The sequence below is a fragment of the Manis javanica genome, chromosome 1 (genome assembly GCF_040802235.1).
Source record: "Manis javanica isolate MJ-LG chromosome 1, MJ_LKY, whole genome shotgun sequence".
Lineage (NCBI taxonomy): Eukaryota > Metazoa > Chordata > Mammalia > Pholidota > Manidae > Manis > Manis javanica.
In genome coordinates, this window is record NC_133156.1 from 150,315,891 (window position 1) to 150,330,006 (window position 14,116).

Sequence of the window (14,116 nt, forward strand, 5' to 3'; positions counted from 1 at the left end):
GTTCCCCCAAGGGACCGTCTGGTGCCCTTCCCTCAACACAGATGTCCGCTAGGCTTAGGTTCCAGGCTTCATTCTTTTTCTTAGAAAATAATGGGTTTTAAAACAGAGGTGAAGAGCTGGCTAGCAGATAACTCTGTCTGACCCAGTGCCCGTGCTGCATGGACCTTTGAAAAGGTCGTATATCCCTAACTGGGATAGGTGGTGAGGGAGGAAAACCGCATTCTGGTGTCTTCATGAAGCACACACACTGATAAGAACTGGGAGGGATAGAAAAAAATCCCTTAAAACAGTGTTTTTCTAATTGAACAACTGAGATCTCCATGATTTTAGAGACGGTGTCACCTTTCCAAGGAACTATTGAGGAAACTGGCTGGCCATCGGTTTTGTGGATAAAGTTTTATTAGCGCACAGCCATGCCCCAAGCAGCGTCTCCTGGGACCAAGTAGTGGCTCGGCCCTGTGGCTCTCCGGCACTGACACAGCACGGCCTGCCCCCTTGGTGGAAAGCACGTCCTGTGCCTGCCGCAGGCCAGGGAGAACATCGCGCTGCCCACAAGTATCGGCAGCAGGTGCACCTCAGACAATGCCTGTGCCATCACTGCTGTCACAGCGAGTCGGGAAAGGACAAAAAAACTGGAGACTGTGTCGACGCTCAACGCTCAGCATCATGGTTACATGTGACTTTTGATTTTCTTTCATCTTCTCTGTGTTTTCCAAACTTCTACAATGACCACTGTAACTTTTACCAAAAAAAATGTTTTACAGAAGCTGTCACCACATAGAACCAACTCAGGCTGCCATATTCTCCCTAGATGGCAGGAGACTTCTGCGAGCAAATCAGGGAAGGAGGTGACCCACCTCATCCTGAGGTGAAGGTGATCTGGATGCCCGGAGAACCAACACCAAGGAGTGGCGGTCAGCGGACTGGCGACAGCATCCACGGCCCCTGAGGTGCCTCCAGGCAGAGCTGGGTCTCAAGGGCCTGCCCCTTGCCTGGCCCGGAAACGCCCCTGTCACTCTCTGCACACCGAGCTGGGTCTAGCTCTCCCTGGCTCCAGGCGGCCGGGTTTGGGCCCAGTTGGTGGCAGCGGGGCCTGGAGCTGCAGTGAGCGGGAGCAGAGTGGGTCTGCTGGGCCAGGACGGAGCAGGGCAGGGCGCAGCATGGGAGGCAGGGTGGGCTTCCAGGCTCCCCTTCTGGGGAAATGAGTTTCCTCACCATCACTAAGTTTCCTTTGGGATGAAATGAAAATATTGACATTTATTTCTGAAACTTTCAGGAGAGCATGTGTGATTCGACGCAGCTGACTATTAAACACAGCGGCTGCATGAAGTGTCCCCTCTCTGGAGCCCCGGTCCCTTGGCCCCAACACCAGGGCTGGCCCGAGCACTCAGACAGAACAGCTGGTGGCTCCCCAGCCCAGCCCCCAGGGCCCATCCTGCCCCTCCTGTCCCATCCAGCGGGTCTCCTGTGAAGACAGAAGACACCACGGCACCCAAATGCCAGCATCTGCTACAGCCCAGCAGTGGGTTTTCAGACCTACCGAGATGGTCTGTGCCGGCAGACCTGAGGCTGGCTCACCCAGCACCCAGCAGGCACACAGGCCTCCCAGGCAGCACCCGGGGTGCAGGGAGCTCAGATCTAGGGCAGAGTCCCCAGGACAGTGAGGGGAGTTCTCACTGGGGGAGAGAAGAGGGCCTTTTGCAGTATTGCCAGGGGAAAGTGGAACCTGGGATTCCCAAGAGCAACCCCACTTCCCATTCCGTGGGGGAGCCACACGCCCCCTGCCTGCCTCTGGGCCCCCAGCACTGGCCGAGTGCTCCTCCCACTCTAGACTGAACAGAGGAGATGGCAGGCACATAGGGTCTCCCCAAGCACCAAGGCTTTGGGTGTCGGCAGGGAGCTGGCCCCTCGGCCCTGGAAATGTACAGAACAGAGACAGGAGGTCACTCCCCAGGGCACAGGGACACTCCAACAGAGATTGCCATCACCACCCACCACCGGCCTCCAAAGGTTTGGGAGCAGTGGACTCGCTGGGGCCTACTGCAGGGTGACACAACACCCCAAGTGCAGTACCCCTCAGTGGGGGGCTGGGCTTGCTCACAGCATGGGGGTGTCCATGGCTCCAGACTTGTGGCCTCTCCCTCACTGGCCACTGGGCCCAGTCCTGGCCTGAGACACGAGCTTCCAACTGCTCATGCAGACACACACGATGCAGACAGGCAGACCTGGCCCTTGCCTCCCGAGGGGCCAGCTGGCCCCCGGACCCCACACAGCACGTCCTGGCCAACGGGAGCAGGCTTTAGTGGCCCCAGAAGCTCTGCAGTGAGAGTGCCCCAGCGACCAGCCCCGTCTGCAGGCTGCAGCCCTTGGTCCCACACCTGCTGAGATGTCTGAGGTGCAGCAGTACATCTCTATTTCCCAAACATTGTTTTTCTTGATTAAAAACGGATTTTTTGTCAAGCTCAGAATTGCTTTCCATTCCTGTGGAGGAATAGAAGGCAGAGGAATAAAAAAATCTGCTGTAAATAATCATGCTCAGGAAAGGGACTTGAAGAAAAGAAAACCTAATTTGTCTGATATTCTTTTTTATAAAATAAGCGCATACTTAATGAGAAGGGTTTATGCTGTGTGTACATCATCTTTATGTTCTGGGGTGAATGTGGGGAGATCGCACAGTTTTAAAACATTCCTGGGCCCAGCACGGCTCCCTCACAGAGACCCTCCTGCATGCCAGGCTTAGCACTGACCTCTCTGTTCCCCACGGTGCCCCGGAATCCAGGGATCATAGGCATGTCCTGACCAAACAAGTCCGAATTTAATATTGTTGCATAATTGAAATACTTGGGATTAAAGCAGATGCACTTTTGAGATCGTAGATCCTCTGTTTACTATAAATCCCTTTTCTTGAAGGAAACTAACAATGTAATAACACGTCTCCAGGCTCTACTCAAATGGACTGCCTGGAGTAGGAGAATTCTGAAAATGGAAACCAGAGCGGACAGAGGAAGAGCTCCTCCCAGGGGTGGAGAGACCCAGCACTGCTGCCCATGAGGGGGTGCGGACCACGCTGCACGGCTCCCAGGGCCAGCAGGACCAGGGCTCTACCACCCCAAGCCTGGTGAGGGGTGGCTCCAGGGGAAGCTGCTGCCCCCAGTCCCAGCCCCCAGGGTGTGCGTCTGGGTGCAGAGGGTCGCCTGGACCCCCAGGGAGGCTTGCACCTCGCAGGCCCTGAAAGCAGCTTCTACGGGCAGAGTGGCTGGCAGCGGGCCTCTGCTCCCCAGCAGTCTGAGTCCGGAAGACCCCAGGAGGGGCCTCACCCGCAGCTTTGGGGCATGCTTGGTCTAGGCTGTGCTTGCATCTCAACAGAAGGAATCCCATTGTGCAGGACACGGAAGTGGAGGGTCTAGGAAGGAGGGTAGATCCCACAGCAGGTGAGGGGCAAGGCTGGGGTCAGAGGAACCAACCTGGCTCCTGCTCAGAGCTTCCTGCTCCTGCCTTCTGGTTCCCCCCAAGCCAGCACGCGGTGAGGGAAGCCCTGGGGGGCAGGCATGCCAACAGTGCCCACAGGGCTGAGGGCACCCCCACCAGAGATGAGGCTTCAGCATGTCACGCCCAGCTCTCAGGCCTCACCCATGGACCTCACAGCCCTGTGGAGCGATGCAGCCAGGACAGAGTAAGGGCCTGGGAGCTTCCATCCTCCCAGCAAGCGCCGAGGGCCATCACTGGGCATGGCCTGGCTGGGGTTGTGCTGGCCATGTGCCCCATTTAGCCAGAGTTGCAGAGGCTGCCAGCACCCCTCCACCCCCAACTTCTGGAGAAGAGGGTCAGTGATAGGGTCCTCAATGCCACCACATGCATTGATTCCCATAAATCAAATGCTCACTACTCTGTTCAAGCTTGGGGAAAATGATCACAAATCAGAGAGTTTGGCTCTCAGGGACAGAGGACAAGGACAGGGTGTACGAACAGCAGGGGGCTCTGCCTGCTGCCTCAGCCAAGCCTCTGCAGTTCTGTGCAGGGAGGGAGCATTTGGCCACATCCGAGGCGCTGGGTGTGACGGAAGACAGCAGGGCTTCTTCAGGTGGGGGTGGCCCTGATCCCTGGGACAGATCAGAGATTGTGGGCAGGGGGTCCAGCTGAGCTCAGGACTAGCTCTCCTGACTGCAGCCATCGTGCTGGGCAGGGTGTCTAGTTCTTCTCAAAAAGTGAGCAGTGCAGAACCACATAGCAGGAAGGTGTGCCTGCCTCCAGGAGGAAGACACCCTGATGGCCAGACGGTAACCCGAGCAATCAAGACACCAGGGATGGGGGACGGCAGCCTTAAGGAGCAAACCTGTCCTTGCTGGAGTCGAGAGAAGCCCAAGGTGAGGGCCAGTTCCTCACACGGGATGCAGAACTGCCCCTGCAGGCCAGCAACTACTCAGCCAAGGTTTGTGTCCCCAGATCTTTTCTTTGTCACCCACAGCACCATGGAACTAAGGGTCTGCAGCCGTGGTCAGACCCAATAGCCAGGCTGTGTGGGCAGTGGGCACTGGGTTACAGGGTGTTGCTAAGCAGCACTCAGATGTTGACCTCTGCTCTCCAAAGTGACCTGCAAAAGCCGTGTGCAAATTCGTGGAGTTGTATGTTTTTCACAATGGCTCTGCATTTTCACTAGATTCCCAAGAGGGTCCCTGATCTCCCCCAAAAAAGTTCAAACCACCATTATCAGAGAATATAAAACCTCAGAGCAAAATGCTTCCAAAGCACTAACCAGCCAGAAACAGGATAAAGGGGTATTGGTGGGGCCAAGCACGGACAAGAAGACAGATGCCAAGCTCCTGGGAAAGAAACCGCCATCAGATGGGGAGGTGCTGGCTGCAAAAGGTGAGAGGAGTGGGCAGGCCCAGGAGTTGCCTCCATCATGAGGACAGGCACATCGGAGCAGCGGAGGGGCCCCGCTATGTGGTGGCCGTCCCAGGAGACTTCTGTGTGTGATGGCCACAGGATGCACCACACAGCAGGCACAGCAACGAGTTCACCTGGCCTTGGCTTCCTGGGGTGGGGTGGGGGGCACTGGCCTCAGGACAGCCCCTGGGGGCCCGCTCATTATCTGCATATGATGGTGATGCTAACTTGATGCGGTTTTGTCTGCCATTTCAACATCTGAATTACCAGGGGTGCAAATCTAGTCGCCCTGTTTTCACCTGTAGACAATGTCCCGTGATTCGTGCTTGTATACTGGGCGATGCAATATGTTGTGTAGACTCTGGATTCCACTATCTTCCTCTAAAGAGAGCTGAGTTTTGTTCTGGCACATGTTAAATTACTAGTGATTTTTCTAAGATGGTCTCAAATGAACATGGGTCTTACTTACAAACCCACAATTTTCATTTCTGAATTAGTACACCAACCATCTGTAATTTAAATTTCAAGCATTGTAATTTCAGAATAAACAGACTTAAATAAATTTGAGGAGGGGGGATGGTAAAGTAGACATAACAGAAAATGGGCCCCCATGTAGGTTGGTAGATCCCAGATGGAGCTGGGCCTGTGGTGTCCGTGGGGCACACATGCACACTTTCCCATGACATCTTGTATCTCTGTGTGATACTGCGGTGCCCAGGCGAGGCCTCATCTACTGTGTAATTGTCAAGATGAGCTAGAGTAGCTTCTGCAGTCATTCACCCCACAATCTAATTTGAGATTTGTCAGCAAGTTTGCAATTTGTCATTCAAGTGAAGTCCATTGTGAGCTGGGCCAACAGTGAGAGGTTACAAGGGCAGAGCACCCAGGCCTGCCCAGGAGTGGCACCGAGTGCCCCCAGAGCCAGCCTCCTGGCCTTGCCAACCCAAGGCAGGCAGGAATGTGGCTCTGGCAGGAGAGGATGCCTGGACTCAGCAAACACTGACCAAATCAATCACATGTGCCAACACGTTTCTGCTGAGCCCCCAAAAGACTCCAGAGGGCATCAGCAACTCATACTGACCTTATTGGAGCCCTGACCCCAAACGGAAGTTGCCTGCTGCATGCCTGCGATGCCCCACCAGGATGGAGAGCTGCCCCCGTGGGCTCCAGATCCCCAGCAGCACTGCGAGGCCCGGCCCAGGGGTCCTCTCAGTGTCAGCTGCCTCGGCGCCGGGCCCGCCTCGTGAGCTAAGACGCGCAGACTTCCGGGATTGTCTTTCTAGATCCGTGTCTCCAAGCAGTCATGCAGACGTTGGCTGTTAGGTGTAAGCAACAAGGGGCACTCGGGATCTCCCCCAGGCGCCAGCCAGCACCACCAGCCTGAGAGCTACCCCTGCCTCTGCCCCGGCGCCCCACCTCCACACCCAGAGGCCATGAACCGCCTTTCCCGTAAACCACAAATATCATCACTGATTTTGAATCTTTCTGTGCTCCCAGCAACCCTGGCCCAGAACGCAGCCCCTCACCACAGCCCAGGCCTGCGCCTGGCCTCCCTCTCCCTCTGCCCCCCTCGCTCGCGGCCCTCCAGCATGCAGCCTGAACCAGGCCTTTGGCCTGGCAGCTCTGTCCACCCAATCCTCTGTCCCTCAGCTCTGCCAGGCTCTCTGACCACCTGTCTCAGGCAGCCTCCCCATCACACTCGGCTCTGGCCCCGCTGGCAGCTCACTGGGGTGGCACCACGTGCTCCAGAGCCAGGCCTCGGGAAAGTGTGCCCTCCAGAGGAAAACCGGTGCTGCCCTCATGTGCCTCCTGTGACGCCCCTCTGTAGGTGCACGCCCACGCGTGTGCACGCAGGACTCACGTGAGGAGCAGAGACGGGCACCAAAGCGCCACACCTTGCCGAGCCGCCCGCGCAGCAGCTGCCCCGCAGGTAGCTGGGACTGCATGGTGGGGGCTCAAGCCTTCTCCATTGCTGGGGGCTTTCCTCCCTTCCTGGCTTGCTCCCAAAGGCTTCGAGGCCCCTGACGTGTAGTTCATCCAAGGTGGGGTCTGATGCCACAGCCAGTTCCAGGGGGCAGCAGACAGTCGTCATCTCCCCTCCCCTCTCCTCGTGCACAGAACTATTCACTATGCACTCAACCTACCGACCCAGGTAGCCAGGTGTCAGCAGCGACCAACTAAACCTAGGGACAAAACTGAGTCTAAGAACTAGACTTAACTGTTTAATTGTAATTGCAATTATCTTAACCCACTCTTGACGAACTGGGTTTAATGGTGGCAATAGAACATTCCCCCAGGTCTGTCAGGCACCCCCTCTACATGGGGTTAGGGATCTGGCTGGCTGGGGGGATGCCTGACCCACCACATCTGTGTGCAGAGGAAGTCTGGGAAGGTGCCACAGAGGGGGCGAGCTGGCAGGGACAGGCAGGGGCAGGGCATGGTGCCATTTCTCTGCCTGCCTGGCGCCACCTCCCCAGGCCATTCCAGAGGTCACCTCCAGATAGAGCCTTCCAGCAGAAAGAGAGGCCCACCCTTTGTGGCACTTTTTATCACAAAGAAACGTTTTCCAGAGCCCTGAGCTGACATCCCCTTACCTCCCAGTGGCCAGCACCATATCACATGCTCAGGCTTGTGACCAGCAGCCTCTCAAGTGGCTCCCAGCGGCCCAGGCTCCTGGTCTCACGCCCTCCCCCAGAGCATGAGTTGGACCCAGTGACTTACCCACAGCAAAGAGAATGTGGCAGTGACAGCCTGTCACTTCTGAGATTAGGCTATGCATGACCGTGACTTCCGGCCCGCTCACATTTTCTCTCTCCATGTGTCACCCTGACTGACAGTGCCATCTGGCAGGCCCACCTGCTCAGGACCTGAGGGTGGCCTTTGCACAAGAGGGACTGTGGCTCTCGGTCCAAACCCCAGGAGCTGAACCCTGCCCACACCGGATAAGTGGCCTTGGACCCAGCTCTCTCCCCACCAGCCTTCAGACAACACCACAGCCTTGGCCACTGGCTCGCAGCCTTGTGAGAGGCCCTGAAGGAGAGGCCCCACTAGGCTGTGCCCAGGTACAACCCCTGAAACTTGGAGCTTATAATGGGGTGTTGTCCTCAGCTGCTAGGTCTTGGAGCAGTCTGTCAAGGTAGCAGCTAACTAACACAGTCCTGGAGCAGTCCCTGGGGTGGGAAAGGGGAGTGTGGTGACTGGCTGAGCCAGGGGGCCTGGTCCTTAGTGCTGAGCTCACAGAGGCACATGGGGGAAGGGCTGGCATCAGAGCAGACTGGGACTGGCCAGCGAGGGGGAAGGTAAGCCACTCAGAGTTGCCCCAGAGCCATGTTGGCTGGGAGTGGACATGACTGCAAATGAATGAAGTCATTGATTTCTTCCTGCAGATGCATTTATCCAGAGCCTGCTTCTCTCCGGGGCCTGAGCTAGGCTGTAAGCCCTCTTGGGGCTTGTGGCCTGGGCCCTGGGAAAGGGATGGTGGTGGTGCCCTAGGGTTTGTCTCCAGCCCGGCAGTGGGCTGACTGTGCCCCAATGTGGGCTGGCACTGTGTCAGCCTTTCCAGTGGTGCACAATGATGCCAGGTACCAACTGGACCTTCCTGGAGTCTCAGAAACGGGACAGTTGACTAAGCCGTGGAGAAGTGGTTGAGTGAGTTCAATCCCTTTCTAAGTCAACTTGCTGGCAGGCCCTACTGAAGAATGTTTTTCCAATGAGGTGCTTATGAAAAACATTTCTGAGCACCATAAAATCAATCGAGTTTGTATGAGAGAGCTGTTGTTCCAGGAAGCTTTGCTACAGGTTCAGAGTAAAGAGGCTCAGGGGATAAGCAGGACCTGCAGGGGTACAAGGGCGCCCTCGCCGCCAGCTCGTCCCCCAGCCAGGGCCTGGGGGGCCTGCCACACGGCCGACATGCCCACTGGGAACTCGAGCAAGCTTCCCTCTTTAACCAAATGGCTATTTCTGTTGAAATACTAAATGAGAGGATCAAGGCACGTGACCAGGCTCTCAGAAAGGGGGAGTTATGGGGAAGACCCCCCTTTGCCCTCCTCGGCCTGTGGTTGCTCTGCCATCAGCCTCTGTATGGAGGTGGCACTGCACATGCGCCGCCATCCGGGGCTGCCTGGGGAACCACCCAGGGAGCATGGTCCCAGTGAGCCCTGACTGGATTGGCCCAGGGGCCGCAGGAGGGGGAGCTAGTGAGGTGGCTGACTCCCTGCCCTGACCCCCAGGGTACAGCTCCCCCCAGCGAGGCAGCCCCACTGACAGGTTTCCAGTTGGGGGAATCTGTGTTCTGACCCACACAGGATTTCATATTCGTGTTTCTCAAAACCATCCCACTTCCTGGTGCGTCAGGTACAACAAGAGCCCACAGGCCATATACCACACCTACCGTCTGCTCCAGTCTCCCCTCAGCCAGGTGCCAGGCCACAATTCACCCGTAGCGCTCACCCCATGTGCTCCCACAGGACCCAGGGCTGGGTTGGCTCATTGCCATGAACTCTGAGCTGCCCTTGCAAAGGGCTCGTGAGAACAGAGGTCCACTAGCAACCCCAAGAGAGTGGCAACAGTCATTTTGAGAAAGGAAAACGTGTTTGCTTGATAGCTACCATACAATATTAGCCCTCATATAAAGTACTATTTCCTTGTACGGATAGGAACATTACTCAACAACAAATACAATGTAAGAAATAGAAAATGTGGATGAAAAATGGAAGTATACCTTCTGCGTGGTGACAGTCTCCTGAGCTAGGCTGCAGCCCATGGGAAGAGCCTGGTGGCCGGCCGTGGTCCCCCGACAGGACGACATGCAAACCTTGTTCAAATCCAGGCGGTGACACTGACTCTCAAAAAAACCCTTAGCTCTCACCTTTGGGGGTTCTAAGACATCGATCCAGTATTCACCCATGTCCCCTGCCATGTACCCAGGAGCTATGGTTGACCAGAGCAAGCGGCTCCTTGCAGAGGACTCCAGCCAGCAGACGAGGAAACGCTGGCAGGATGCGAGCAGCACCGTTCTGCAGACCCCGGCAGGGATCCATGGGTGTGAGTTCTCACGGGTGCACACCACCCCTGAAGTAGTCTCACCCACTGAACACTGAGCCCACATCTGACCAGACTTCTGGACCAACTGCCAATTTATGTAAAGTACAGGGGACTGAGGAGCGTGCCGGCTGATTGCACGAGGACAGGGTCGCAAACACGACATGGGAGAAGCCACATGATAAACACCCAGTTCCTCTTCCATGACGACAGCACGTCAGACAAAAGATAAGGTTGGTCACCTAAATACGTGGAGACTGGAGACACACCAGCCACACACAGCACATGGCCTGAGTCCCGAGGTCGCACACATAGGGCACAAACAAGGAAAGGGGGCCACTGACTGTGTGTCTGAGGCTCTGGAGGGGTCATTCATCGGTCTGGGTCTGGTGTTTGTCCTGGGGATGTTTTATAAGCCTCCATCCCCCAGAGACGCATCTGAGCGTCTCCAGCCATGAGGCTGTGCATTTGCTTTGCAGCAAACGGGCTGAGGGGTGCAGTGGCATCTGCCCTGAGTTAGGCAAGGGCTGACCCTGCTTGGCAGGCCCCTGTGTGTCCTCTCCATTCTAGTCTGTTTTTGTAGATGTCTGGGATTTCCCATGAGAAATAGCTTTAAAATGTGGAGTTGGGATGAGAGAAAGCTCAGGCCTTCACACCCTGTGCTTCCATTTTCTAGACTGAGCATCAGAGTGATGGGTGGAGACTTGAGCCCTGACTACCGTCCGTTCTCAAGGTGCCCCTGTGGCCAGCGGCTGGAGGGCCCTGCATCTCGGTGACTGGGTCCTGGAGCCCACGGAGCAGCAGGTGCGGCTCGGCCTCTTCACACCTCCGGGAGCCAGGCGCAGCATGTGCTGAGCGAGGGTATGGCCCCAGACCCCCGGGCCCCGCAAGCCTGCCCACCACATTTCCTGCCTCTGAGCCCACCGAGGCTTCCCTGGCTGCTGACAGGATACTTCCCATGAGGGTGGGTGGGGGCCAGACAAAAATGGAACCATGGTTAAGCACCAAGATTCTTGAAGTCTGCTGGAAATTCCACGCAATGGAGTGGAATTTAACTCTGCAGCAGCCGTCCAAGAACAGCCAAGTACACACCATCATGGCATGCGGTCAGTGCCACAGTGCTCCAAAAGATTGTGAGGTGGGGGGGTCTAGCCAAGGCCATACCAGGGTGGGAAGCAAGCTGTAAAATGGCGACATCAGAAAAAGCAAATCAGAAGTAAACACACATAACTGAAAACAAGATCCCAGAGGCAGCGAGGCTAGGAAGATGCCAATTGATTTTCTGCTGAGCACCTGCTTCCAGGACCCGCAGCCAGCAGAGCAATCTCGCTCGGCCACCTGACAGCAACGCCTGCCTGCCCTGCCAGCCAGGACTCTCAATATTGAACCAACTTACTAGGATTCACAGGAAAACACTTAACCCATTTCAAATCGATTGCAAACATTCCATTTCTGAGTTTCTTCTGAAAATATCTCTGCCTCTGTAATTCACCCTGTTGTTTTCCATGGAGTGTTTGGCTGTGGATAACAGTAGACTTTTCTGTTTCTCTAAACTTCTCCATCTCCTGGTAGCTGCAGAGAGAGATTTGGACAAAATGCAAGATTTCAAATTACCCGGTCAAAGTGTTTTGAATTTTTTTAGTCCATAGACAACTTCTCAGAGCCCATGACCCTTCAGACCACTGAGCACAGGCTACCCTGCCAGTCCTGAAAAAATTGTTAAGAATTAAAGAGAAAACCAGCAACCTTTTCCCAATGTTGTGGAATCTAAATTGTGGACAGCAGAAGTCCCAAACAAGGTCCCTCTTCTGCCAACTGGTGGCCAAGGTGATGGCCAGACTCCTGGTGCTCGAAGGGCTTCCACTCTGGCCAAAATGACAGCCCCTCCCCCTCCCCTTAAAAAAAAGGTATAACAAGGTCCCCAAGAGTCAGTGTTACCATGAGGAGGTGCAGGAGGGTGGGGGCTCTGGGAGTCCAAGATCAGGATGGCAGTCCACCGGGACCTGCCAGGGATCATGCCCTCCCACCCAGAAGTCTTCCCCCACAAGACACGGCCCAAGGGTGAGAGCTGGAGCCTCAGCAGGCCCTGAGCCTGCCCTAGAGGCCCAGGAGTTTGACCAGGATTCCAAAGTCAGAGAACCTGCAGTCTATCACAGCATTAACCAGGCAGCCCGGAGAGCAAAGCCTCTGATGCCCCATCTCCTACCCTCTCCTGGTGACCAAATGTGCCCCAGAGAGGTCCTGACAACTTCTTTCCCTGCAGCAGGACAGCAATGGAAAGGGAATGGGCCTGAGCCTGCAGGCTGAGAGCAGGTGTCCCAGGCCACCGGGCACTGTTCCAGCCCTGAGGGCCACTCCCAGAGAAAGGCCAGCCTAAAGCTGAGTTGTTGTTTTTTATTGTGGAGCAGAGCAATTTGTCCCAGTCCTCAGGCCCATGCAAGCTCCAGGAATCAACTCCCAGGACAATGCTTTTTAATATACAGAAGCCCATTTCGTGTATGATGAAACTAGAACAAATCCTCAGACACAGGGTTTTTAAATATGGTGGCCTTTTTGGAAGTTGGAATTGAGTCTGCAAACTTTGGGGTGATGTTTGGTGTCCAGGTAATAGGGATCTTCTGACATCTCTGAGGAAGCAGCTGGCCTCAAGAGGCCTGCAGACCTGTCCCCAGACCCCAGAGAAGCAGGTGAGTATCCCCAAGGGGCCCCCACTGGCAGGCAATGCCCAGACTCACGGTGCACCCACCGCGTGGGGCTCTGGATGGGCACACTGTGTGTCCGGGAGACTCAGGCCCCAGCCCACGACTGCCTTAGTTAGCAGGCAGGGAACATCCGTGGGCATGAGGACCACCAGCGTTAAGGCAAATGCTAACAGAGAAGGTGGATGGGGGCCAGAAGCCCTGTTTCCAGAAAGTCTGACATTAACTGTTTAGTCCCATTTTATCAGATGCTAAATGCAAAGGAAATCTGCTTGGAACCACCTACTAACTCACCACATCAGGCCGCCTTTGCAAATGCCTTATTTTTCCCCAGAAACCCCACCACCTTTCTATGGAAATCTAGTGTATAGAAAATCAATATGCAGAAGAGTGGAGAGGCTTGGGCGAAGTGCACCTGCAGGCCCCCAGCCACGGCCTTCAGCCGTTCAGACCAGAGCCTCCTCCCTTGAACCCCAGTTTACACATGGTGCCACCATGCACCCCACATACAGGCAGGCCCCGAATCCTCTCTGATGCTTCCTTCTCTGTCTCCCACCCACCTAGCCAGCAGAAAGCCACTCACGGCTCCTCCCCACCTTGACCATCCAGACCGCACTGCCCTAGGTCAAGCCGAGACCCCAGTCTGGGGAAGGCTAAGCTGCCGTCATGCAAAGAACAGGCCAACAGCAGCTGTCCTCTCTTCCATCAGAGACTGAAGAGGTGGGCGCGCAGTAGGGTGGCTCTGCCAGACTCCAGACACCACTTCTATCTCTGGATGCAGCATGACTAACTGTTACCACTTCCCAGCAATGGGGGACCAGAAGGTAGGAAGCAGAGGATCAGAGGTTCCCTTCAAATCAGGTGTGTGGAGGACAGTGCATCACCCTCCCTCACATCAGTGACAGAAACCTGTTCAGGGCCCACTCTCGGCTGCAGGGGAGGCTGGAGGGGTGACGCCAGCTGGGCAGCCACCTCTCAGTGGCAGCATGGGTGAGGTGCTGACCAGTGAGCAGCTCTGCCCCGCAGAGATCTGCAGGCAGCCAGCCACCAGTGCCACCAGCCCGTCTGCACCCCATCATGCCCATCGTCAAGATCAGTGTGGGTATGTGCTCCTCTTACAGGATCAACACCTGTGAGGCTTAAGCAGTTGTTTTATGACAACAGACTTTGGTTACAGTTACATCCAAGGAACAGAAAGATAGGCTGCAATCCGTGTAGTAAAGAACACATTTTTGGTGAGTGATCATATGGAAAATGGCTGCTGCTGCAGAGAAATATTGATCCCTGCCTCACACCATATGATAAAAAACATAAACCTCAGGTGAATCAAAAGCCTTAAGGTGAAGATTGGAATTATAAAAATGGAAGAAGATTGGGCAACTCAACTCTAAAACAAAACTAAATAGGTAAAGGAAAAAATGATAGATTTGACTGTCAAAATATTTGTTACACAAAAGACACAATAGATGATATTAAATGTCATTATTTAA

At 55.3% G+C, this 14,116-nt stretch overlaps 1 long non-coding RNA gene across 2 annotated transcripts; it reads left to right on the forward strand.

The window, feature by feature from the left end:
• The first annotated feature begins 7,718 nt into the window (after positions 1-7,718).
• Positions 7,719-14,033, forward strand: LOC108387387 (uncharacterized). 2 transcript variants are annotated; one of them, XR_012132006.1, is made up of 3 exons: positions 7,719-7,949; positions 9,543-10,160; positions 10,604-14,033. It is a non-coding gene; the product is annotated as an uncharacterized lncRNA (long non-coding RNA). The 2 variants fall into 2 exon arrangements; XR_001850796.3 differs by having other exon boundaries at positions 9,814-10,160.
• The last annotated feature ends 83 nt before the right edge of the window (positions 14,034-14,116 follow it).